This window comes from Macaca mulatta, chromosome 4 (assembly GCF_049350105.2).
Source record: "Macaca mulatta isolate MMU2019108-1 chromosome 4, T2T-MMU8v2.0, whole genome shotgun sequence".
Classification (NCBI taxonomy): domain Eukaryota; kingdom Metazoa; phylum Chordata; class Mammalia; order Primates; family Cercopithecidae; genus Macaca; species Macaca mulatta.
Genome location: NC_133409.1, coordinates 182478944 through 182502731, shown reverse-complemented (window position 1 = coordinate 182502731; position 23788 = coordinate 182478944). Strand labels below are relative to the sequence as shown.

Sequence of the window (23788 nt, the reverse complement as noted above, 5' to 3'; positions counted from 1 at the left end):
GTGCTGGGATTACAGGCTTGAGCCACCGTGCCCGGCCACATTCTTCAAATTTTTAAAAAGACTTGTAGGGAACGTGTGAACATGTTCTTCTGCCACGGATCTGTGGCTAAAATTAAGCTGGTTTGGTAAAGTCAGTTTGAAATTGTGGGCCTGGAAAACCGCTGGCCTTATTTTATAAAGAGATCTTATAAAATTGTAGTGTTCATTGGGATTATTCTTTGATCTGTGTTGATAATTCAAGATGTTTACCACTTAATCTCCTAAGTGAAGGCTTTGTGAACACTAATTTCATTTGCTTTGGCTGCAGATTGCTAATTGATTCTAAGTTGAGCAAGAAACTTATACAGAAGGCAGAATTTGTAAAAGTCAGGGAAAATGCCAGTCATCAAAAAATTCTTTGTGCCAATGACTGGACCTGGCCTCAGAAGACAAAAATGGGATTAAAGCGTGGTCCCTGCTCTTCAGGAGCTTGTAACGAAGTGGAGGATACTTTTGTAAGTAAATAATAGTACAAATAAGTCTGTGATGAGAAGTATAATAGAAGCAATAAACACTACAGAGGCACAGAACCTTCACAAGTAAAGTGCTCTTGTCGTATGTAGTAGCAAAATAATCCCTCCCAATGCCAAAGATTTCTGTATCCTAATTCCAAGGACTGGTGGGTACATTACCTTACAAGGCAAAGAGGAATCAAAGTTGCAGGGAATTCATGTGGGAATTAATGTTGCTAATTAGCTGACCTTAAGGTAGGGAGGTGGTCATGAATTATCTGGGTGGGCCCGGTATAATCACAGGGGTCCTTTGAAACAGAAGAAGGAGGTGTGAGAAGAGAGTCAGAGAGAGATGACTCTGGAAAGCTGGGCAGAGAGACGCAACGTTGCTGGATTTGAAGATGAAGGAAGGGGCCATGGCCTTAGGAATTTAATGGCCTCTAAAATCTGGAAAAGGTAAGGGAATGAAGTCTCCCCTAGACCCTCCAGAAAGGAAGCAGCTCTGCTGACATCTTAGCTTTATCCCCACGAGACCCATGTGAGCCTTCTCACCTACTGAACCACGGGGAGATATACATATGTGGTCATCAGCCATTGTATCAGGCTTGTTATGCAGCAATTGGAAACCAATACACTGTATCTGGGAAGGAGAGAGAAAGTCACTGCAGGCAAGTGGACTAGGGAAGGAAAGAGCAGGGGTGTGGAGAAACAACAGAGCCAGTGTGGACCTGGGTCAGATGTAAGGGGCCTTAAGAACCACGCCGGATTTTCGCCTTTACTCTGTAAAGCGGAAAAAGAGTGAGTGAATTTTTTGAGCACAGCAGCGACATTCTTGGTTTTGTCTTAAAGACGTGGTATTACCAAGTCTGGGGCAGACTGTTGGGAGTGATTGGGAGACATAGATTCTTCTGTTTTACCTGAGTGATGTCTTCATATTGAGGCTTTTGTTTGAATCCTGGAATAAAGGACCTGTGCCTATTTGTATGTGGGGCCACATGGTGTAAAGGCCCCACCATCTTCCGTGGTGGCTCACAAGGCCTCGAGCTTGCCGGAGTGTTGGGGCCACTGTCTGGCCCAGTCAGCCATACTTCATCATAAGTTAATATCAGCTCGACAACTCACTCCAAAGCCAATTCTTTGTTATTTGTTTTAACAACCTGCTGTTTTGAATTATCTCTCTAGTTTCTGTCATTAATGTAAATAAGCATAGACTGCATGATTGATTACATTGATTGTGGAAGAATTGGTCATTAAAATAGCAAACTATAAAAGAAAGATGAAACTAAATCTCCACCCTCTCCTCCTCCTAAATGTGCAAATTCTAAAACCAGTTCCTTACCCCAAATTCTCAAGCTGTGGGGCTCTAGGTTCTGGGATAAGGGAGGTTTGGAAAACGCTGGTTAAAAAAGCTTGTTAACTGGGGATCTCTTATGAGGCGAGTATGCTAACAACCCAAGAGGCTGCTAGGCTTACTTTGCAATGGAACCCTTTTGTTCAGAATGTATTTTGAGACGTGTGTTCCTCCAAATGCAGGAGGTGAGGAAGGAGGTGAGGAAGAAGAGCGCTCCCCATGGCGCTGGGAGGCCTCGTTTTCAGACCCGTTTATGGCTCCAAGAAGCTCAGTGACAAGAGTGAGAGGCTTTGAGTTCCGCATTGTCAGTTTCTAGGCTCGGTGAAACTGATTCATGACCCTTGATGCTATGATTCTTTAAAATCCATTAGGAATGACCTTGTTTCACATATCAGTGGATAATCACCAGTTATTGACTAATTAGTGATTAGGTTTTTCATCAGATTGTTTTGTAGTCAGTCATGTTATTGCTGCATATAGTTGCTAAGTAATATTACAGCTATCCTCGGACTTGATGCCTAGAACGTGAATGTAGGGTATCTAAACAAGGAGGTTACCTTGGTCGTGGAAACTAGAGTTTGAGATGCCTTCCTATACAGATTCTAATCCTTCTAGCAAGCTCAGAATTGTGGGAAATGTGCCTCAGTGACAGAGAGAGGCCACAGTCTTGTGGAGATGAACATACTAAACTCACATGGCTAGTTGAGGTTTCTGTGTGTAAATCGGCTGATCTTATTAAATCTTGCAACTTTGAATGAAAAATGAATTTTTATTTAATAGTCTCTGGACATTTGTTCTAGAATATGGGTTTTAATACTCATTGGATGTTGTGAAGGATCTAATCTCTCCACAAATAAGTAAATTTACAAAAAAGTAAAGATAATTGTTAGTGAGAAAAAGGAGATCGCTAAACCAGAAATGTAAGGTTTCATAAGGTGTGTGCATGACTGTGTCTACCCACATATATTTCTGGATTATATATGTATACATGTAAGCATATTAGGCATATTCAGCAAAACACACTTGAAAAAATACATTAAAGCGTTAGGAAGGGCTAAGTCTGAAGTGGAATTATAAATGATGTTTCTTCTCTTCTTCCTTGCCTTTCTCAAATTATCTAAAGTGAGCACACTGTTTTTGTAACCAGGGGAAATAAAGATTTGTTTAAAAAGCCAAGTTAAAAAAATCAGGCCGGGTGCGGAGGCTCCCGCCTGTAATCCCAGCACTTTGGGAGGCCGAGGCGGGCGGATCACGAGGTCAGGAGATCGAGACCATCCTGGCAAACATGGTGAAACCCCGTCTCTACTAAAAATAAAAAATAAAAAAAAGTTAGCCGGGCATGTTGGCGGGCACCTATAGTCCCAACTACTCGGGAGGCTGAGGCAAGAGAATGGCTGAACCCGGGAGGCGGAGGTTGCAGTGAGCCGGGATTGCACCACTGCACTCCAGCCTGGGTGACAGAATGAGACTCCACCTCAAAAAAAAAAAAAAAAAAAAAAAAAAGAAAGAAAGAAAGAAAAAAAGAAAAAAAATTCAAGGGTACTTTCCTGTATGTATGGCTCATGCTTTTATTGATTGAGGACAAACAATCTACCATTGCATACTAGATAGGAGGGCCTTTCTCTTACCGCTCTTCAATCCACTTACCTGTTGAGGCTGTAGAAGCCAGGACAGGTCAGCTGTTTGTGCACGTGCTATTCTGCTATTTCCATTGTATTCATCTCTGAACTTTGATAGGAAAAGTAATTCTGCTGCTCTGAAATTCACATAATAATTCCATTTTAGGCCAGTCGAATCTTAAAAATAAGTAGTGATCAATAAAACCTAGACAAATGATTTTAATTCTTGGGGGTTTCATTAGATTGGGAATGTGTGTTGGTTTCATGTGTCAACTTGACTAGAAGATAGTACCCTATTATTTAATTAGATGCACATCTAGGTATTGCTGTGAAGGTACTTTATAGATGCGGTTAACTTTTAAGATTTCCCTGGATGTTGTGGGCGAACCTCACCCAATCATTTGAAGGCCTTGAGAGCAAAACCGGATGATTCCCGGAGAAGAATTTCTGCATCATGCCTGCAGCATCAACTCCGTGTTGAGTTTCCAGCCCGCCAGCCTGTTCTACGCATTTTAGATTTGCCAATCCCCACAATAATGTGAGCCAATTCCTTCAAATAAATATCTCCTTCTCTCTCTTTCTTTGTGGGAGTGGGTGTGTGTATATTAATAAATAATATACAACGCTATATTGGTTCATTTTCACACTGCTCTAAAGAAATACCCAAGACTGGGTAATTTATAAAGGAAAGAGGTTTAATTGATTCACAGTTCCCTGTGGCTGGGGAGACCTCAGGACATTTACAATCATGGCAGGAGGGGAAGCAGGCACCTTCTTCACAATGCAGCATGTGAAGGAGAAACTGTCAAACACTTATAGAATCATCAGCTCTTGTGAGAACTCACTCATTATCACGAGAACAGCATGGAGAAAATTGCCCCCATGATCTAATCACCTCCTCCCTCCACATGTGGGGATAGAAGGTCCCTCCCTGGACAAGTGGGGATTTTATTTTGAGATGAGATTTGAGTGGAGACACAGAGCCAAACGATATCAAACACACAATGTATATAACATTATATAGCAGATTTCTAAAAATGCAGAAGTAGCTTTGGAATTGGGTAATGGGAAGTGACTGAAAGAAACTTGAGGTGCATGCTTTTAAAAGCCTAGAAGAGACTTGGTAGAAGTATGGATATTAAAGGCAATTTTGGGGATAAGAAATTACCTGTTGGGTACAATGTGCACTATTTGGGTAATGGGTACATTCACTAAAAGCCCACTTCACCACTGTGCAATATATCCATCCAGGTAAAAAGAAATGCACTTGTACCTACTAAGTCTATTCAAAACAATAAATACAGGCAATTTTGATGAGGTCTCAGAAGGAAGGGAAGAAGACAGTGGAGAAAATTTCCATTGTCTTGGAGAACACATATTGTCATCATGATCAGAACGTTGCTAGAGATGTGAGCGTTAGAGGTGCTTTTGGTGAGAATGTAGAATAAAATTAGAAACAAGTTATCGGATGCTGCAGGAAAGGTGAGCCTCTTAAAAAATGATAGAAATTTTGGCTAAATTGTGTTTTACCATTGGATGGAAAGAGAACTAGGAAGTGATGAACTTGGATATGTAACTGAGGGAATTTCTAAGCAAACTGTGGCCTGATTTCTTCCTTTGTTCTTATAGTAAAATGGGGGAGGAAAGAGATACCTTGAGAAAGGAACTGTTAGCAATAAGGAACCAGCATTTGATGATGTGGAAAATTCTCAGCCTGTCCGTATTGCCACAAATGCTGAGAGTCAAGGGTGAGGTCGGACAGCCTTTGGTGGAAGAGATTAGGCATGTGACTACTGGGTCTACACAGCCATCTCAGCAGACGCCAGGAACAGGGCTGGGCTGCTCAGAAAGATCTGTGTAGAACCCTTCTAGGGTTCCACAAAAAGGAATTCGCCTGTCCAGTGGTGCTGGGAGGTTCTCTGCTGAGACATCCACAGGCCCAGAGGACAGAGCATGGGATCACAGAGGATTATTTAGACCTAGTAGAAATTGCTCTGCTGAGTTCTGAACTTGCTTGGGACAAGCGACTCTTTTATTCTGTCTCTTTCACCCACTTGGGGATGGAAATGCTTTCCCGTATTTGACCACCGTTGTCTTTGGGAAGCAGGTAACTTGCTTTCCAGTTTCACAGGTGCATAGATGGAGAGGAGCGTTGCTCCACTGTGGCTCAGACCCAGAGTTTCATCCATACCTATTCAGAAGATGAGATCTGGGGCTTTTGAGTTGATGGTATTTAGATGCTATTTTAGACTTAGAATTGATGCTGGAATGGGTTATGACTTTTGGAGAAGTTGGGATGGGATAAAAGTATTTTGCACACGGGACAAACGTGCACTTGTGGGGGCAGCAGGGGGAATCCACAGGTTCGAGTTGTTTTGCCCCACAATTCATGTCTCTCTAGAATCTTGTAATGTGACCTTATTTGGTAATAGAAAATCGGTTTTGTTTGTTTGTTTGTTTGTTTTTCAGATGTAATTAGTTAAGATGTGGCCATACCGGCCTAGTGGGCCCTAAATCCAGTGAGACTGGTATCCTTATAAGAAGACGGAGACACGGGGAGAAGATGGCCCCGTGATACCAGAAGCAGACTGGAGTGATGCATCTGCAAACCAGGAAACATCAAGCAATGCTGGCAACACCATGAGAAGAGACAAGGGAGGACCCTTCCCTAGCACTTCAGAGGGCAGACGGCCCTTCTGGCACCGTGACTTGGGACTTCTAGCTTCCAGAACCCTGAGAGAATACGCCTGTGGTTTGAAGCCACCCGGTCTTTGCCAGTGTGTCATGGCAGCTCTAAGAAACCAACCCAGCGTGGTTATGCATTTTCCTTAAGTCCAGATCTTGGCTAACAGGAAGTGGCAAGAAAATAAGGAAAAGCCAACTCTCTCTCTCTCTCTGGCCAGGATGGTGTCTCCTCCCACGTGGAGAAGGAGAGCTGCTCCTTCTGCCATTACTGCCATTACTGCTAATGAAAAGTGAAATGACAAGTGAGGAGTGAGAAAATCGGATGGCCCCTGGTGGGCACACGCTGTGGGACTCGCTAGCCAGTGTAAGGAGCTCGGAGAGGTGTGACAGCGCTCCCCAGACAGGACGGTTCTCCAGATTTTGAGAAAGGCACGTCTTCTCTGGTCATCTCTAGTTTCAGACCCAGAGAAAAGCCCGGTTCTTGGCTGGTATTTAAGCTCCTCATTTTTGTCACATTGCTTTCTCACTCTAATGGTCTTGATCAAGTTTTCACCCTGTGAGAGTCACACGCGGGAGGAATGGGATGGAGCGCTCAGCCGTTCACAGAGCCCAGCCCTGCCTCCCTCTGCTTGGTGTGCTTACTCTTGGCAAGATGCAGCTTCCTGTTCAGAGAAAAAGGACTTAAAAAGGATCGTAAAATGGGCTCCCAAGGCTCCTTGAATAGCAAATAGCTTTTAAAAGACAACACTTTAATGGCCTATGAGTATCCAAGTCAAAAACAAAAGTATTGAATATCCCTTTAAATGTGTATGAGTTTAAAAAGCAAGATGGGAATAGATTTGGCAAAGTTTCTTCTGGATTTTATAGAATTCAAAATGCTCAAAAAATTTTTACCTATACGCCCACACACAACTGCAAAACTTTCATAAACGACGTGGGGAGATAACAAAAATGATACTGTGCAAATCCAAACAGTATGCAGCTTCTGCATTGCTGTGCCTGATGGAAATATTTCTCTCTTTTATGAGCGTCTCTCTGTGCGTGGAGAAGGAAGAAAGATGGGCGTATGAGGCAGGGAGGGGAGAAAGGAGGAAGAGAAGCCTATTCCGGGCTTCATGGCCGTTCTCAGTACTCACTCGTGTGCCCTCTAAATGGAACCATTTGCTGTACATTTTGAATTGCTAACATTTGGTAGACTAGGGGACAATGGATTTTTGCGTAAACTATGAATTTTATGACAATGAATTAGCATGTTCATTGAACAGAAAGTAAACAAAGCTTAGTACAAAATCGGTTCAGTAGATAACCTAACTCTTCTGCTGCTTAATGAAGTGTTGGTGATGAAACCAAAACAAATAGCTTTATGCTTTGTAAAGCACAGGGAAACGTACTTTCGTGTTTAATTACTGTGTGGTTATGACAAGGCTGGTACCTGCCTGAACCATAAGTGACAAAGTTTGCAGCAGCCGCTCCTGCTTCAGCAGACTGGGTGTTGAACTAACCAGTTACAGCACTGGCATTAGAACAGAGAGGGAAAATGGACATGCAAATATAGTCAGTTCTGACGAACCTCCAACATCTGTGAAGCACCTACTGCGTGTGTGCCAGGCACTGGGGATATGGCACAATGAGATTGGGGCATTTGCATTGTCCAGAACTCTAGGGAGGGTAGGGAGGATGAGGCGTGACTGTCTTAGTTGTTTTGTGATGATGAATTTCGTGTCACCTTGACCGGACCAGGTTAGTTCAGATATTTGGCTAACCTTTATTCTGGGGGTTTCTGTGAGGGTGTTTTGGATGAGATGGGCATTTAAATTGGTAGACCGTGTAAAACAGATGCCCCCCCCCCAAGTGGATGAGCACCATCCAATCTGAGGAGGCCTGAACAAAACAAAAGGCAGAGGAGGGGATTTGTTCTCTCTGCCTCACTTCTTGAGCTGGGGCATGGTTCTTTTCCTGTCATCTTTTTAGGCCATCTGCTCTCCTGGTTCTCAGACCTTCGGACTCAGGCTGGACCCACACCACTGGCTCTGTTGGGCCTCCAGCGACTTCTACAACTGTGCGAGCCAATTTCTTATAATGGCCCATGTCCCCCACCTGGGTTCTGACTGTCTGGAGAACCCCAATTAATACAGATTTCTAAGGAGACACCGAGGCAAGAATTTGAGGACTACTAGTTGAATAGGAGTGATCCAGGAAGCATGGCTAGGAAGGAGAGCGACAGAAATGAGACAGGGAAAGGAAGGAAGTCAGCCAAGGCTCACTGGCACTGTGGGCAACGGGCCACACTGGGAAATGTTATGAAACGGAAGCTGATGTTCATCTGCCTGAGGATGAGGGAGGTGGGCCAGTCATCTTCCAGCTCTCTCCCACTTCATTGCCTGAGAGCTGCTCCTGGGAGCATTAACTCCTCAGCCCTTCTGGCCTCTGCTGTGCAGATCATGAGACGCCTTCACAGGGAGCACAGCAGGCTCTTGTAGACGGATGCTCTCCACAGGTCCTGGAAGCTGAGGACTGAGGGCATAAGGGTGAGCATCGAATGGCATCCACTGTCATGACTGAGGGGATGGAGACTGGGCTGGTAACCCAGGCAGAGTTCAGAGGAGGAAGAGTGTTATGGGATAGAGTAAGAAGGGAGAGATTTACGGAGGAGTTGGGGCATTGACTCAGCCTCTGTAAGAGGGGAAGAGGCATGGTGAGCCCGGGTTGTGGAGTGTGTAGTCTCGGAGGGTGCGGAGAGCCTGAGCTGGTGATGAAAGCTGGATCATTGAGGACCATCTGCTCCGGAATGGCTGCAGTGCAAGCGGATGTTGGCCCCAGTGTGTGCCACGGATGTTGGCCCCAGTGTGTGCCACGGATGTTGGCCCCAGTGTGCCACAGATGTTGGCCCCAGTGTGCCATGGATGTTGGCCCCAGTGTGTGCCACATGGACAGGGCATCTTGAGCAGAGACACATGAAGTATTTTGGCGTGGCAGAGCCTCTCCCTTGCTCCCCAGCATCCATTCTTTCTAATTTTTTTTTTTTTTTAGTCAGAGTCTTGCTCTGTTGCCCAGGCTGGAGTGCAGTGGCACAAGCTTGGCTCACTGCAACCTCTGCCTCCTGGGTTCAAGCGATTCTCCTGCCTCAGTCTCCTGAGTAGCTGGGATTACAGGTGTCCGCCACCATGCACAGCTAATTGTTGTATTTTTAGTAGAGATGGGGTTTCGTCATGATGGCCAGGCTGGTCTTGAACTCCTAACCTCAAGCGATTCACCCGCCTTGGCCTGCCAAAGTGCTGAGATTACAGGAGTGAGCTACCATGCCCGGCCCGCAGCATCCATTCTTTCAGCTTCCACAGCAATAGAACTTTCACCTGGGCACATGGCTGAACGAAGCGCACACTTTATTCCCAGCCTGTCTTGTAGCAAGGTGTGGCCATGTGACTAAGTTCCCAGGAAGGGGCTGTGAACAGAAATGATGCGAGCACATCCATGCTTTGCCCTTAAAGAAATAGGACGGGCTCTCCAGGTCCCCACCCTTCCTTCCTGGTGGCTCAGATGTGCGGATGGTGCAGAGGCCTGTGAATGAAGCAGCACTTTGAAGGGGGCAGAAAATCAACGCAGAAGGAACCTGAATCCCTCGACACTTTATGGAGTAGAAGCGCTGACTGTTGTCAACATAACTAAACCCAAATTCTAACTCACAGATTAGGGAAATTAACCTGGTTGTGATACTCAGGGTAAGCTTGGAGCGGGAAGGACACAGGACTCGTGTGGGTGATTCTGTGGCTGGCGTTCTCCTTTACATTGATTGAGCTTATTCATGGTTCTGAGGCTTAGCTCTCAGACGGTTACTCATTTCAGACCTCCATTCTGGTATTTACAAACTGGTATATGGTGACTCGGTGGGGATAATGTTGGTGGAGGGTGTGGGGTGGAGGTGGCTTCAGGGAGGGGAAGACACTGAGATACTTCCTGGGAAAATTCTGAAGGAGGAATGGGGTGTGACCCTGAGTGAGTGAGCACAGCTCCAGAGATGTGCGTGCTTATGTTTCAATGTCTGTTTGAACATCTGGTTATGAAGGGACATCTGGTTGGAAAATAAATTGGGTTGAGGTGCCCTGGTAGAGTTGCAGTAGCAATCCAATATAGCTGATATTCTACAACTAAATTGTCATACTGTATTGATCATTTACAATCTAACCAGATAAAATAGTCTGTATTTGTGGCGTGTACCCAATCAGGGATTAAAATTGAATGCACATTTATCTGAGTAACGTGGGATGCTTATGCTAATGTGAGTGTACGACTTAGGAGTGGGGGCACCAGCTCTGCTTGGGACTCACTTCTTGAACAGAGGCAACCAAAGGGTGTTATCTGTCTGGTTCCTACGGTTGGTTCCAGGCCAGCAAACAACAGGGGGTGCCCCAAGAGGTGCCCCCAGTAACCCAGGCTCCTCTATTAGGTGTTTCATGTGCATGGCCCCCTCTTGTGCACACTTCTCTCGAATGTTCAGAGCAAGGGCATTTGTGCTGAGAATTTGGCTACATTTCATCACAGCTTCCCAGGCACTGTGATGCTTGGCGTGTGCCTGGACCAGGGTAGGCGCTCGGTAAGTGTGTGTGTGGAATAAACGCACGAGTAATTGACTTGGAGCTCACCGTCAACACCTAAGTCATATATTGTTGGCCATCCCACAAATTCGGTAACCATGTGCCTATTAAAAACCAGCTTCTGCAGGAGGAAGTTGGTCCCTAATTGTGTTCGAGGTTTTGTTTTTTAGCTTGAGCGCTCAGAGATGGTCTGTGCTCCGCCCCTGGCCCTAGTCAGCCTCTCTCTGTAGATGAGTATGACGTTCATGTCTTTAGCTAATGTTGGGCAGTGGTTTTGCAACCCGTATGTAATTCATTAGTATGTAAAATGCTATCTGAGCCAAAATAATATACAAGCTGTCTGAAAAGTCTGGAAACAGAGGATAAACTTATTTCAAAGGGTTTATTAGTTAACGTTTTCAAATAATATACTGACTCTATTTTTCCTCAACCTCCAGACATAGGTAAAGTCACTCTAAACTTAAAGCAATAGGTTCACTCTTTAGTCAGAAAAAGTGCAATAAATGTATGATATTTCCCTTGTTTCCAGAATGTTTAGACACTGTAATGTTCTTATTGTAATTTTGTTTTGGATTAACAATAGGATTATTGCTTTAAATTTAGTGATACTTCATCTGAAAAACTAGGCTGTTCAAGAAAAACATATTGAATATGTATTTCTTGATGATGTAAATAACATGATATTTAAAAGTAAGATTTTCATGTGTTGAAAAGTTTTTGTACATCTTGAAATTGATAAGCGCCTTGGAAAGTTTATTTTAAATTCTTTGTTCTGGATTAGTTAAAAGAGAACAAGTGCTTTAAAATTTACTTTCAAGTGTCTACTTATAATATGTTCTGAAATAAAATATAAAGATTGAGGTTTTGGCTTAATCCAAACTTTGCTCTGCAAAAAATATTTTAAAAGGAGAAAATAATAAATCTGAAGTATAAAATAGGAAGAAGTGCATACTATTCTCCATCAAAAATCTGTCTTTGTAATATCCCAAGAAGCCAGCAAGTTCCACATGTTCCATAAACCCACTTTACAGGGGAACTTAATGGGCTGGATTTGCAGCAAGTTAAATGAGACTTTTTTTTTTTTAACTGATGTAGTTTTCACAGGCTGATGCCCTTCACTGTTTGAGCGAAACCATCTTGGTTTGGATACGTGGATACATTTCACCATCGGCTTTGTGTCAAAAGCCCCTGAATTTGAAAATGAAAGCACCCTTCAGATCTTTGCTTTGGGATGGTGTCATAAACAAATCTGAGTTTTGTTCTCACGGCTTACCATGATCTCTTCCAAACCTTTGATGTATTTATGTCCAAGTTCAAGGATTATACGAGCAGCTCTGAACATTTAATTTTTCATTCCTTTACAGACTGGGTGAGGCTGAGTCCCTGCCTCTAGTTACCACACTGTATGCATAGCCATGATGGTTGAGAGCTGGAATCTTCCTCTGGGAGCCCCTTTAGATAAAAGCTGTTGACTTCGCCTGTGCAAACCTATCATAGGTACACAAAGATAGTGATAATATACTGAGAGGGTGCACAGTTATTAACACGAAGGTCACATTTCTGAAAAGTACCAAGGTTGGCAAATCTGAGGTCTTAGCAAAAAGTGGAGATCAGAGAAAGCCAATAGAAATGACAATAATCCAGTAAAAAAGAAAGCCTGGGATAAATTCGCTTCCCAAATAAATTAGGTTTGTTAATGGAAAAGGCTGCTGGCCCAGTTGATCCTCTCCCGAACCACTCTCTTTCCATTTTTGAAACACTGTTTTCTCCCAAGGCCGACTCACTCACCAGTTTTATTTGTGCAGCCAGCACCTCTTAAAAAGTTTTGAGGCGAGCCTTACTAGCTTGAAATGTAATATATTTTATACTTGCATTTTTCTCTAGTTTTGTCTACATAAACCTCAGGGGGGAAAATGCTTATATGTCTTCTTGTCTTTTTAATTAATTATTGCTTGGCTTAGAGATACATTTTTCTCTGCACTTAGTTTCCCTACCTGATGTGTGGCAATTCTGGGGTTGAATTGCTTCTCTTTGTTTGCATTATCATAGACACCTGTCGTGTGTGTGTTGGAGGGTGGGCTATGACAACAATGGGATTTTCCTATATTAAGGGACTGACCTGTGTAAACCAAGAAATGTCTTTCTTCAAATATGAAGCCGGATTATCTCAAAGTAATTGCTTGTGAGAATTACTTTAACTCTTCACACTGCTATAGAGCTGTATAATTTACAAACCAGGGTCATATACAGTGTAGCATTTCACATGACTGACCGTAATTCCTTCTTTGGGATGGCACGCCCATTCTGACTGCTAATATCCCCCCTTTCTCCTTTCTTTTCTTCCTTCCCCCTTTCCTCCTTCCCTTTTACTTTTCTTTCCTTCTTTTCTTCCTTTCTTCCATTTTTTGCCTGCCTGTCTTCCTCCCCTCCCTCCTTCCCTCTCTCCTTCCTTCCTCCTTCCTTTCCTCTTTCCTTCTCTCTTTCTGTACTTTCCTCCTTTCTTCTCTTCTTTTCTCCTTCCTTCCTGCCTCCCTTCTTTCTTCTTTCCATCCTTCCTTCCCTTTTTTCTCTCCTTCCCTACTGTCCTCCTTTCTTCTTTCCCTCCCTCTCTCCCTCCCTTTATTCTTCCCTCTCTTCCTTTCTTCCTCCCTTTCTCTCTCCCTCTCTGTCTTCCCCCACCTTCTTTCTTTATAACATAAATATACTTATATTACAAATGCAAGCATATAAGGTAATATAAAGTACAGTTTATATTACAAATGCAAGAATTTGTAATATAAAGTACAGTTTATGAGAACTGTACTTTAAAGTACAGTGTATGAGAAACAGTACATGAATTCAGCAAAGTTTCAGGATTCAGAATTAATATATACAAATCAATAGGTCTGCTATATACCAACAGCAACCAAACTGATAACCAAATCAATAACTCAACCCCTTTTACAATAGCTGCAAAAAACATAAAATGCTTAGGAATATACCTAACCAAGGAAATAAAAGACTTCTACAAGGAAGACTACAAAACACTGCTGAAAGAAATCGTAGATGACACAAACAAATGGAAACACATCCCATGCTCATGGATGGGTAGAATCAATATTGTGAAAATAACCATACTGCCAAAAGAAATCTACAAATTAAAGATAATTCCCATCAAAATACCACCATCATTCTTCACAGAACTATAAAAAGCAATCTTAAAATTCATATGGAACCAAAAAAGAGCCCACATAGCCAAAGCAAGACTAAGCAAAAACAAATCTGGAGGCATCACATTACCTGACTTCAAACTATACTACAAGGCCATAGTCACCAAAACAGCATGGCACTGGTATAAAAATAGGCAGATAGACCAATGGAACAGAATAGAGAACCCAGAAATAAAGCCAAATGCTTACAGCCAACTGATCTTTGACAAAGCAAACAAAAACATAAAGTGGTGAATGGACACCCTGTTCAACAAATGATACTGGAACAATTGGCAAGCCACATGTAGCAGCAAAACTGGATCCTTATCGCTCACCTTGTACAAAAATCAACTCAAGATGGATCAAAGACTTAAATCTAAGACTTGAAACAATACAAATTCTAGAAGATGACATCAGAAAAACCCTTCTAGACATTGGTTTAGGCAAAGACTTCATGACCAAGAACCCAAAAGCAAATGCGACAAAAGCAAAAGATGAGTAGAGGAAACTTAATTAAACTAAAAAGCTTCCGCACAGCAAAAGAAATATTCAGCAGAGTTAACAGACAACCCACAGAGTGGGGAAAAAATCTTCATAACCTATATGTCCGACAAAGGACTAATATCCACAATCTACTAAGAACTCAAGCAAATCAGCAAGGAAGAAATAAACAATCCCATCAAAAACTAGGCTAAAGACATGAATAGACAATTCTCAAAAGAAGATATACAGATGACCAACAAGCATAAGGAAGAATGCTCAACATCACTAATTATCAGGGAAATGCAAATCAAAACCACAATGCAATACCACCTTACTCCTGCAAGAATGGCCATAAAAAAAATTTTTTTAAAATAGATATTGGTGTGGATGTGGTGAAAAGAGAACACTTTTACATTGTTGGTGGGAATGTAAACTAGTACAACCACTATGGAAAACAGTGTGAAGATTCCTTAAAGAATTAAAAGTAGGTCTACAGTTTGATCCAGCAATCCTACTACTGGATGGCTATCTACCCAGAGGAAAAGAAGTCATTATACAAAAAAGATACTTGCACATGCATGTTTGTAGCAGTAAAATTTGCAGTTGCAAAAATATGGAATCAGCCCAAATGCCTGTAAATCAATGAGTGAATAAAGAAAAAAAATATATATATATATGTGTGTGTATATATATCTCTCTCACAATGTTTGATTTTCTATTCCTGAGTTACTTCTCTTAGAATAATAGTCTCCAATTCCGTCGATGTTGCTGTGAATGCCATTATTGTGTTCTTTTTTATGGAGGAGTAGTAGTCCATGGTATGTGGATATAAATAGGGTATATTTATATCCCCTTGCATTCTCCTAAATTTTTCATTCAAGCTACTTGCTGTCACTATTGCTTTAAATATATATCTCAATATCGTATATTCCTTGGTTATGTACATTTGCTAATATTGATGCCTTATAGAGGAGTGTTTTCCTTATCAGTAGAGAAATGTATAGAAATTTTCACTTGAACCTAAGAGAGTCTAAATTTTACAACACAAGTCATAAATAAAGCTACATCTTATTATTACTATTTTTTAAATTTTATTTTAAGTTGCAGGATACATGTGAAGGATGTGCAGGTTTGTTACATAGGTAAATGTGTGCCATGATGATTTGCTGCACCTATCAACCCATCACCTAGGTATTAAGCCCCACATGCATTAGCTCTTTATCCTGATGCTCTCCCTCCCTCACATCCATGACAGGCCCCAGTGTGTGTTGTTCCCTTCCCTGTGTCCATGTGTTCTCATTGTTCAGCTCCCACTTATAGGTGAGAACATGCAGTGTTTGGTTTTCTGTTCCTGTGTTAGTTTTCTGAGGATAATGACTTCTGGCTCCATCCATTTCCCTGCAAAGGACATGATCTCATTCCTTTTTATGGCTGCATAGTATTCCATCATGTATATGTACCACATTTTCTTTATCCAGTCTTTTATTAATGGGCATTTGTGTTGATTCTCTGTCTTTGCTACTGTGAATAGTGCTTCAGTGAACATATGTTTGCATGTATTTTTATAATGGAATGATTTATATTCCTTTGGGTATATACCCAGTAATGGGATTGCTGGGTCAAATGGTATTTCTGGTTCTAAGTCTTTGAGGAATTGCCACACTGTGTTCCACAATGGTTGAACTAATTTACATTCCCACCAATGTATAGAAAGTGTTCCTATTTTTCCACAGCCTCACTAGCATCTGTTGATTCTTGACTTTTTAATAATCGCCATTCTGACTGGCATGAAATGGTATCTTATTGTGGTTTTGATTTGCATTTCTCTAATGATCAGTGGTGTTGAGCTTTTTTTCATATGTTTCTTGGCCCCATAAATGTCTTCTCTTGAGAAGTGTCTGTTCATGTTCTTTGTCCACTTTTTAATGGGGTTGTTTTTTCTTGTAAATTTGTTTAAGTTCCTTGTAGATTCTGGATATGAGTCCTTTGTCAGGTGAATAGATTGCAAAATTTTTCTCCCATTCTGTAGGTTGTCTGTTCAGTATGATGATAGTTTCTTTTGCTGTGCAGAAGCTCTTTAGTTTAATTAGATCCCATTTGTCAATTTTTGCTGTTGTCGCAATTGTTTTTGACATTTTCATCATGAAATCTTTGCCCGTGCCTATGCACTGAATGGTATTACCTAGATTTTCTTCTAGGGTTTTTTTATACTTTTGGGTTTTACATTTAAGTCTTTAATCCATCTTGAGTTAACTTTTGTATAAGGTATAAGGAAGGGATCCATTTTCAATTTTCTACATACAACTAGCCAATTCTTCCAGCACCATTTATTAAATAAGGAATCCTTTACCCATTGCTTGTTTTTGTTAGGTTTGTTGAAGATCAGATGGTTGTGGATGTACAGTCCTATTTCTGAGTTTTCCATTCTGTTCCATTAGTCTATGTGTCTGTTTTTGTATCAGTACCATGCTCTTTTGGTTACTGTAGTCTTGTAGTATAGTTTGAATTTGGGTAACATGATGCCTCCAGCTTTGTTTTTTTTTTTGCTTAGGATTGTCTTAGCTATATGGGCTCTTTGTTGGCTCCATATGAATTTTAAAATAGTGTTTTTCTAATTCTGTGGAGAATGTCATTGGTAGTTTAATGGGAATAGCATGTATCTACACATTGCTTTGGGCAGTATGGCCATTTTCACAATAATGATTCTTCCTGTCCATGAGCATGAGATGTTTTTCCATTTGTTTGTGTCCTGATTTCCTTGAGCAGTAGTTTGTAATCTCCTTGAAGACGTCTTACATTTCCCTTGTTAGTTGTATTCCTATGTATTTTGTTCTCTTTGTAGCAATTGTGAATGGGAATTCACTCATGATTTGGCTCTCTGCTCGTCTGTTATTGGTGTATAGGAATGCTTGTGATTTCTGCACATTGATTTTGTGTCCTGAGACTTTGCTGAAATTGGTTATTAGCTTAAGAAGCTTTTGAGGCCAGGCGTGGTGGCTCACGCCTGTAATCCTAGCATTTTGGGAGGCTGAGGCGGGCAGATTGCTTGAGCTCAGGAGTTTGAGACCAACCTGGGCAACACAGTGAAACGCTGTCTCTACTAACTTACAAAAAATTAGCTGGGCGTGGCAGCATGTGCCTGTAGTCCCAGCTACTTGGGAGGCTAAGGCAGGAGAATTGTTTGAACCCAGGTGGCGGAGGTCGCAGTGAGCCAAGATTGCACCTCTGCACTCCAGCCTGGGCAACAGAACGAGACTCCATCTCCATCATGTCATCTGCAGACAGAGACAATTTGACTTCCTCTCTTCCTATTTGAATATCCTTTATTTCTTTCTCTTGTCTGATTGCCCTGGCCAGAACTTCCAATACTGTGTTGAATAGGAGTAGTGAGAGAGGACATCCTTGTCTTGTGCTGGTTTTCAAGGGGAATGCTTCCAGCTTTTGCCCATTCAGTGTGATATTGGCTGTGAGTTTGTCATTAATGTCTGTTATTATTTTGAGGTATATTCCTTCAATACCTAGTTTATTGACAGAAAGCTACATTTTAAATAGAATATTTATAAAAACATGGTTGATGTTCTCTGTCACCTAAGAAATTATTTAGGATGCTCTGAAATGTACCAACTCTTATGGAAGACAATAGTCCCTGTGATAAGGCTGGGAAGAGTCCTAAGGACCATGGCCACTAGATTCAAAAGCACCTGGAGGAAGACGAGCTCATTTCTTTTGGTGAGGAAGAGGAAGGCCACACGGAGAAGGTAGGATTCAAGCTGGGCCTTCAACGTTGAGCATGGGTATTATTTTTTTAATAGATGAAAGGTGAGAGAATACATTGAAGGTAGGTAACGCTTGTTAGTTCAACCAGTAACTAGGTCAAAGAATAGAACAACAGCGAGAGGAAAGTGAGTCTCACAGGAAAGCCTGACAAGTCAAGAAATGTGGGAGGGAGTCTGGGGACAGCATGGTCAATGACCTCTTCTGACACAAGTGCACGAAGCTAGCAGAAAGGGCCCTGGGGAGACTGAGGCACATCCTAATTACCTGCCTTGAGAGGGACACCATGCTTCTATGAATGAAGCCTGAGCCCACCAGCATTGTTCCTTTTTAGTGCTCTTATAACTCATCTTCAGGCCCTTTTTCTCAAAACCCACTCCTAAGCTAGATATTATCTGTGCCAAAATTATGAAATTATTTGTGGGAATCTAAAATCAGAACTTCACATTTAAAAAAACTTGAATGTCTAATGAATTGTTTGTATTGGATTTTGTCTCCTTTGGGCCTTGAAATCATCTTGAATATGGATTCTGTTGCCTGGTAGATGAGCTGCCCCCACCAGCTGTGGCTCAGGGGACTTTCCTCCAGGTTAACTGCAGTGGACTCCTCAGCATCCTTTAGTTCACTGTTGTTTAATCAACTATCAATGTCTCCTTACACTTTAATTCCTCCCTCCTTTGTCAAGTCAAACACTTAGAGGAAATCACACTGCCTGTGTTCTTCTGATCTACAGGTCTCATGAGCCCATCAAAAACTCAGTGAACTTGTTTGGTTGGATGCATCTTTTATTGCTTTTAAAATACAACAAAGCTGTCGATAAATTATTCCATCATCGCTTTTCAAGGTATCCATATTAAATGTAGCAGTCTAGAACTCTAAATTCATTGCCTTGCCCTTTCTTATATAAAATATGGACATTTGTGTGCCTCCAGTGTTCAGGCATCCTTCTTTCTTTAGTAAGATTCCTCAGACATTACTAAAAGTGGTGATGATATGAAATGTATCAATAAAAGGTACCAGGTAAAGGATTTTCAGGTGTTCAAGCACACGATTGAGGTTGTGGGCATCTTGCAATGCGTCTGAGGCTTTGGCTCTCCATGCCCACATTCCTGGGAGCGGCGCTCAGTGGCAACAGTGAGATCCAAACCACCTCCCGGTCGGTTCCCAGGATGTCCCTCTGCCTGCTCCTGGGGAGATCACGGGAAAGGAAGGGCGATTGAAGGCGTCACACCCTGGTAGGAATTTTCCAATATAAACCCAGTAACTGTTTCCATGATGACCTAAAAAAAGAAGAGTCTGGAATCAATTTGTAACTTTTTCTATGCCTCCCCCACTCTGACTCATTTTTTTGATGGGTCGTTTTTCATTATTTGTTGATGGAGGATTTGCCTTTGTAGGGCAGCGCGGCGTTAGGCCAGTGTAGCCTGAGGCAAATGTGTACCTGGAGAGAGATCAGTTCCTGCATTTCAGGTGCACAGATTATGAAATCAGGTCCCTCCCGTGCTAACAAGGATCTCATCCTGTAAGCAGTGGGCTGTATTTACTGTATGTGTAGCTTTACCTGCAGGGCGATTATGTTTTGTAATTAGTACCACTCCAAGTTTTAGCTAAATGTTTGAGGAACTGGGGGCCTCACAGGGTTATCTCATTACTAGTAGAAGCCCAAGGAATTTATACAAGCACACCTACATGGCAACCCCACTCTACCCAAATAATGACATCATTTCTGTTTTTTTCTCTCTCTGATTAAATGCCTCTTCTCTTTTGTCCAGCTCTTCTGCACACGCTTTAAGGGGCTTTCCCTGGTGTGTGTCCTCTTTTGTTTAGCCACCCGGAAATTGAAGTGCTTCAGGCCCTTTTCATTCTTACATAAAACCTTGGCTGCTTTTTCTCCCTCATATTTGGAAAAGTCAAGGTATCATGTGAGCTGCCAAGTGCACTGGGGTGGGAACTGGAAAGGATCCAAGGCCCTATTATTTCTTCCCACTCCTTCCTAGCTCATTGTGAACTTCTTGCACCAAACTCCTAATGTTTGTAGAAGTTCTCTGGGACATTTGCCCTTTGCACCCTGTCCCATATACACGCAAAGAGTCTGATTCCAAAATTAATCACCAATATGGATTCAGATTAGCAAACAACTACCATAGACCGACCAGCGGGGAAGCCTTTGGAAATACCACTTCCCTGGTTGGCCACTGGACATAGACAGAGCTGTGCAGACCTTGGTCTCACACTGATTGGCTGTTAGGCGAAGGCCTGAGACCTACCTTCCTGTTTTGATTTACTGGGAACAGGTCAAAGGGCCCCTGAAAAGTACACAACACTTCCCGTTTAAAATAGATCTTGGAAGACATTGAAAGAAGAAGGAAGAATGTGGGAATGCAATGGGACAGGGTTCTTTGATCCTAAACCCAGTCAGAATCTTAATTAGCTGTACATGGAAGACCACAAAGAGCACCCTCTCCCAGCGAAGGCCTCTCCAAGTGAAATGCAAGTTCCAGGAAATGATTGAGTTGTCCCATGTCCAAATGAATCCACCATGAGGTTCCGGGAGATTCTGAATGAGGAGGCTTCTTTGTCTCTGTATATTCTGAGTGAGTGAAATCACTGGTAATTCAGAGAGTGTCTGTAACAGAGAGGGTTTTTAGCTGTGAATAATATGCCATGTACTGTATATACACGTAATAGAATGGGAGAGACTGGCCTCCCCGCCTTCCCTTCTCACTCTCCCCGTTTCCCACCCAAGAGGTCCAGATAGGATCACTGATGAGGATGGTGTAGATGAGGGGGACACTCAGGAAAGAATCCAGGGAACGTCCAGCCTTGGTGGTTGAGCCAAGATGAAGGACTAGCCAAGAAGGATTGAGCAGCAGCTGCAAAGGGAGGGGAAACTCGGAGAAAAGGAGTACAACCCAAGCCAGGCCATGAAAGTGTCTCCGATGGTCATTGCTGTCTAAACGATTGAGAAATTGTGTGAGATGAAGATAGAAAATTAACCGCTGTGTTTGACCAGAGGCAGGTCCATGCTAAATTCAACAAGAGTAATTTCTGTAATGCATTGGAAAGCTCCATTGGACAGATGTTACATACAAGGCTCAGTTATTCAGGAAATAGGCATGCTCGGTTTTTGCAATGGTGAGAAATTTTCCCACAAAGTTTTGCAGACTTCCATTATTTTCTAGCACTGCCTGCTGTAAAAACCTGAGCCTAAAAGGAATTTTCCCCTTTGTAGGTGTCTTCCTTTTTCTGCTGCGATATTGGAAGAAAATGTCCATGATCCTCATGGTTCGAGGGAAGTGCAACAATCTAACCAGGATGTGTCTCAGTGACTGGCCTCTATTTCCTTTTCTGGATAAAGGTATGCTGTTTTCATTTGCAGATACAATACTTCAGTCATTTCATAGTAATTTTTGTATTGTATCACATCTCTGTTTTAAAAAATAGAACTCAAAAATTCTTAGGAGGGCTGGTCCTAGCCTTTTGTATCTATTAAAAGTTACTGGAGGTGTGACCAGGCACAGCGGTTCACGCCTGTAATCCCAGGACTTTGGGAGGCCGAGGCGGGCAGATCACGAGGTCAGGAGATCAAGACCATCCTGGCTAACACGGTGAAACCCTGTCTCTACTAAAAATACAAAAAATTAGCCGGGCGTGGTGGCGGCACCTGTAGACCCAGCTACTTAGGAGGCTGAGGCAGGAGAATGGCGTGAACCCGGGAGGCGGAGGTTGCAGGGAGCCTAGATTGCGCCACTGCAGTCCAGCCTGGGGGACAGAGCCAGACTCCGTCTCATTTAAAAAAAACAAACTAACTAGAGGTGTATAGAGTGGGAAATTACCGCAGGCTGGAATTGGTTTCTTAGCTATGACACCAAAAACACAAGCTGCCAAAGAAAAAACAGATAAATTGGACTTGATCCAAACTGTAAAACTTTGTGTTTCAAAGTACACTGTCAAGAAAGTAAAAGACAGCCCCATAGAATGACAGGAATATTTGTAAATCGTATGTCTGATAAGGGTCTAATTCAGGATATATCCCTCTTGCAATTCAACAATAAAAACATGACCCAATTTAAAAATGGGCAAATAATTTGAATAGAAATTTCTTCTAAGAAGGTATACCAATGGCCAGAAGGTACATAAAAAGATGCTTTACCTCATTAGCCATCTGGGAAATGCAATCGTAACTACAGTAAGATAGAATTTCACACCCGCTAGGATGGTTGTTATAAAAAAGATGGACAAAAACAAGTGCCAGTGAGGATGTGGAGAGATTGGAGCCCTCATAGACTGCTGAGGGGGATGTGAAATGGTGCAGCCACTTTGGCAAACAGTCTGGCAGGTCTTCAAAGTTAAACACAGAATTACGATATGACCTGGCAAATTCTACTCCTAGGTACATACCCAGGAACATCGAAACATATGTCCCTGCAAAAACATGTACAGGAATGATCACAGCAGCAATACTCACAATAGTCAAAAAGTGGAGACAATCCAAATGTCCATGCACTGACAAAACAATAAACAACGTGTGGCATACCCATATCCACATGACGGAGTGTCATCAGCTGTGAGGAGGAATGACGTTCTGGTAGGCTGTGTGAAAGAAGCCAGACGCAAAGGCCACATGGGTCACTCCACGCATATGAAGTTTCCGCGACAGGCAGAGCTATGGACACAGTACATGGATTCCTGGTTGCCTAGGGCTGGGGGCGGGGGCGACTAGGGGCAAGTGGGGAGTGACTGCTATGGGGAGAGGGCATTTCTCAGAGGTGAGAAAGGTCTCTGAATATTGCTTGTGATGGTGGTTGCACAACTTTGAGAATATACTAAAATTCATTGAATTATATGCACTAAATGGGTGAACTTTCTCCATGAATTGTATACACTAAATGGGTGAACTTTCTCCATGAATTGTATACACTAAATGGGTGAACTTTCTCATTAAATTATATGCACTAAACGGCTGAACTTTCTCATTGAATTATATACACTAAATGGGTGAACTTTCTCAATGAACTGTATACACTAAATGGGTGAACTTTCTCACTGAATTGTATACACTAAATGGGTGAACTTTCTCATTGAATTATATGCACTAAATGAGTGAACTTTCTCAATGAACTGTATACACTAAATGGGTGAACTTTCTCACTGAATTGTATACACTAAACGGGTGAACTTTGTCATTGAATTATATACCGTAAATGGGTGAACTTTCTCATTGAATTATATACACTAAACGGGTGAACTTTCTCACTGAATTGTATACACTAAATGGGTGAACTTTCTCACTGAATTGTATACACTAAATGGGTGAACTTTCTCACTGAATTGTATACACTAAATGGGTGAACTTTATGGCACATGGATTGTATCTCAATAAAGCTGTTGAAAACTTTAAAGGAGACTTCTGGTCTATTTGTTTCCAGTCATTTCCATGTGCCATTAACTACCTCCAAAGGTTATTTCAAGAAAATTCCTCAAGTTGTTTCATTTCTCTACTTTCTTGTCCCATTGCCCCTAGCTTCCCTTGTCTGTCTGTCTGTCTGTCTGTCTGTCTCTCCTTGCTCTGGCTCTGGCTCTCACTCTCTGTTTCATCGCTGGC

General features: G+C 42.2%; 2 long non-coding RNA genes across 3 annotated transcripts; both read left to right on the top strand.

Annotated features, from left to right (window-relative positions):
* The first annotated feature begins 3781 nt into the window (after positions 1 to 3781).
* Positions 3782 to 7532, top strand: LOC144329473 (uncharacterized). Its single transcript, XR_013416869.1, has 2 exons — positions 3782 to 3999; positions 5931 to 7532. It is a non-coding gene; the product is annotated as an uncharacterized LOC144329473 (long non-coding RNA).
* A 10470-nt stretch (positions 7533 to 18002) lies between these two features.
* Positions 18003 to 23585, top strand: LOC106997754 (uncharacterized). Of its 2 annotated transcripts, XR_013416867.1 has the most exons (4): positions 18003 to 18167; positions 18917 to 19027; positions 21416 to 21541; positions 22577 to 23585. It is a non-coding gene; the product is annotated as an uncharacterized LOC106997754 (long non-coding RNA). The 2 variants fall into 2 exon arrangements; XR_013416868.1 differs by lacking the exons at positions 18003 to 18167; positions 18917 to 19027 and having other exon boundaries at positions 21404 to 21541.
* Positions 23586 to 23788: the final 203 nt, after the last annotated feature.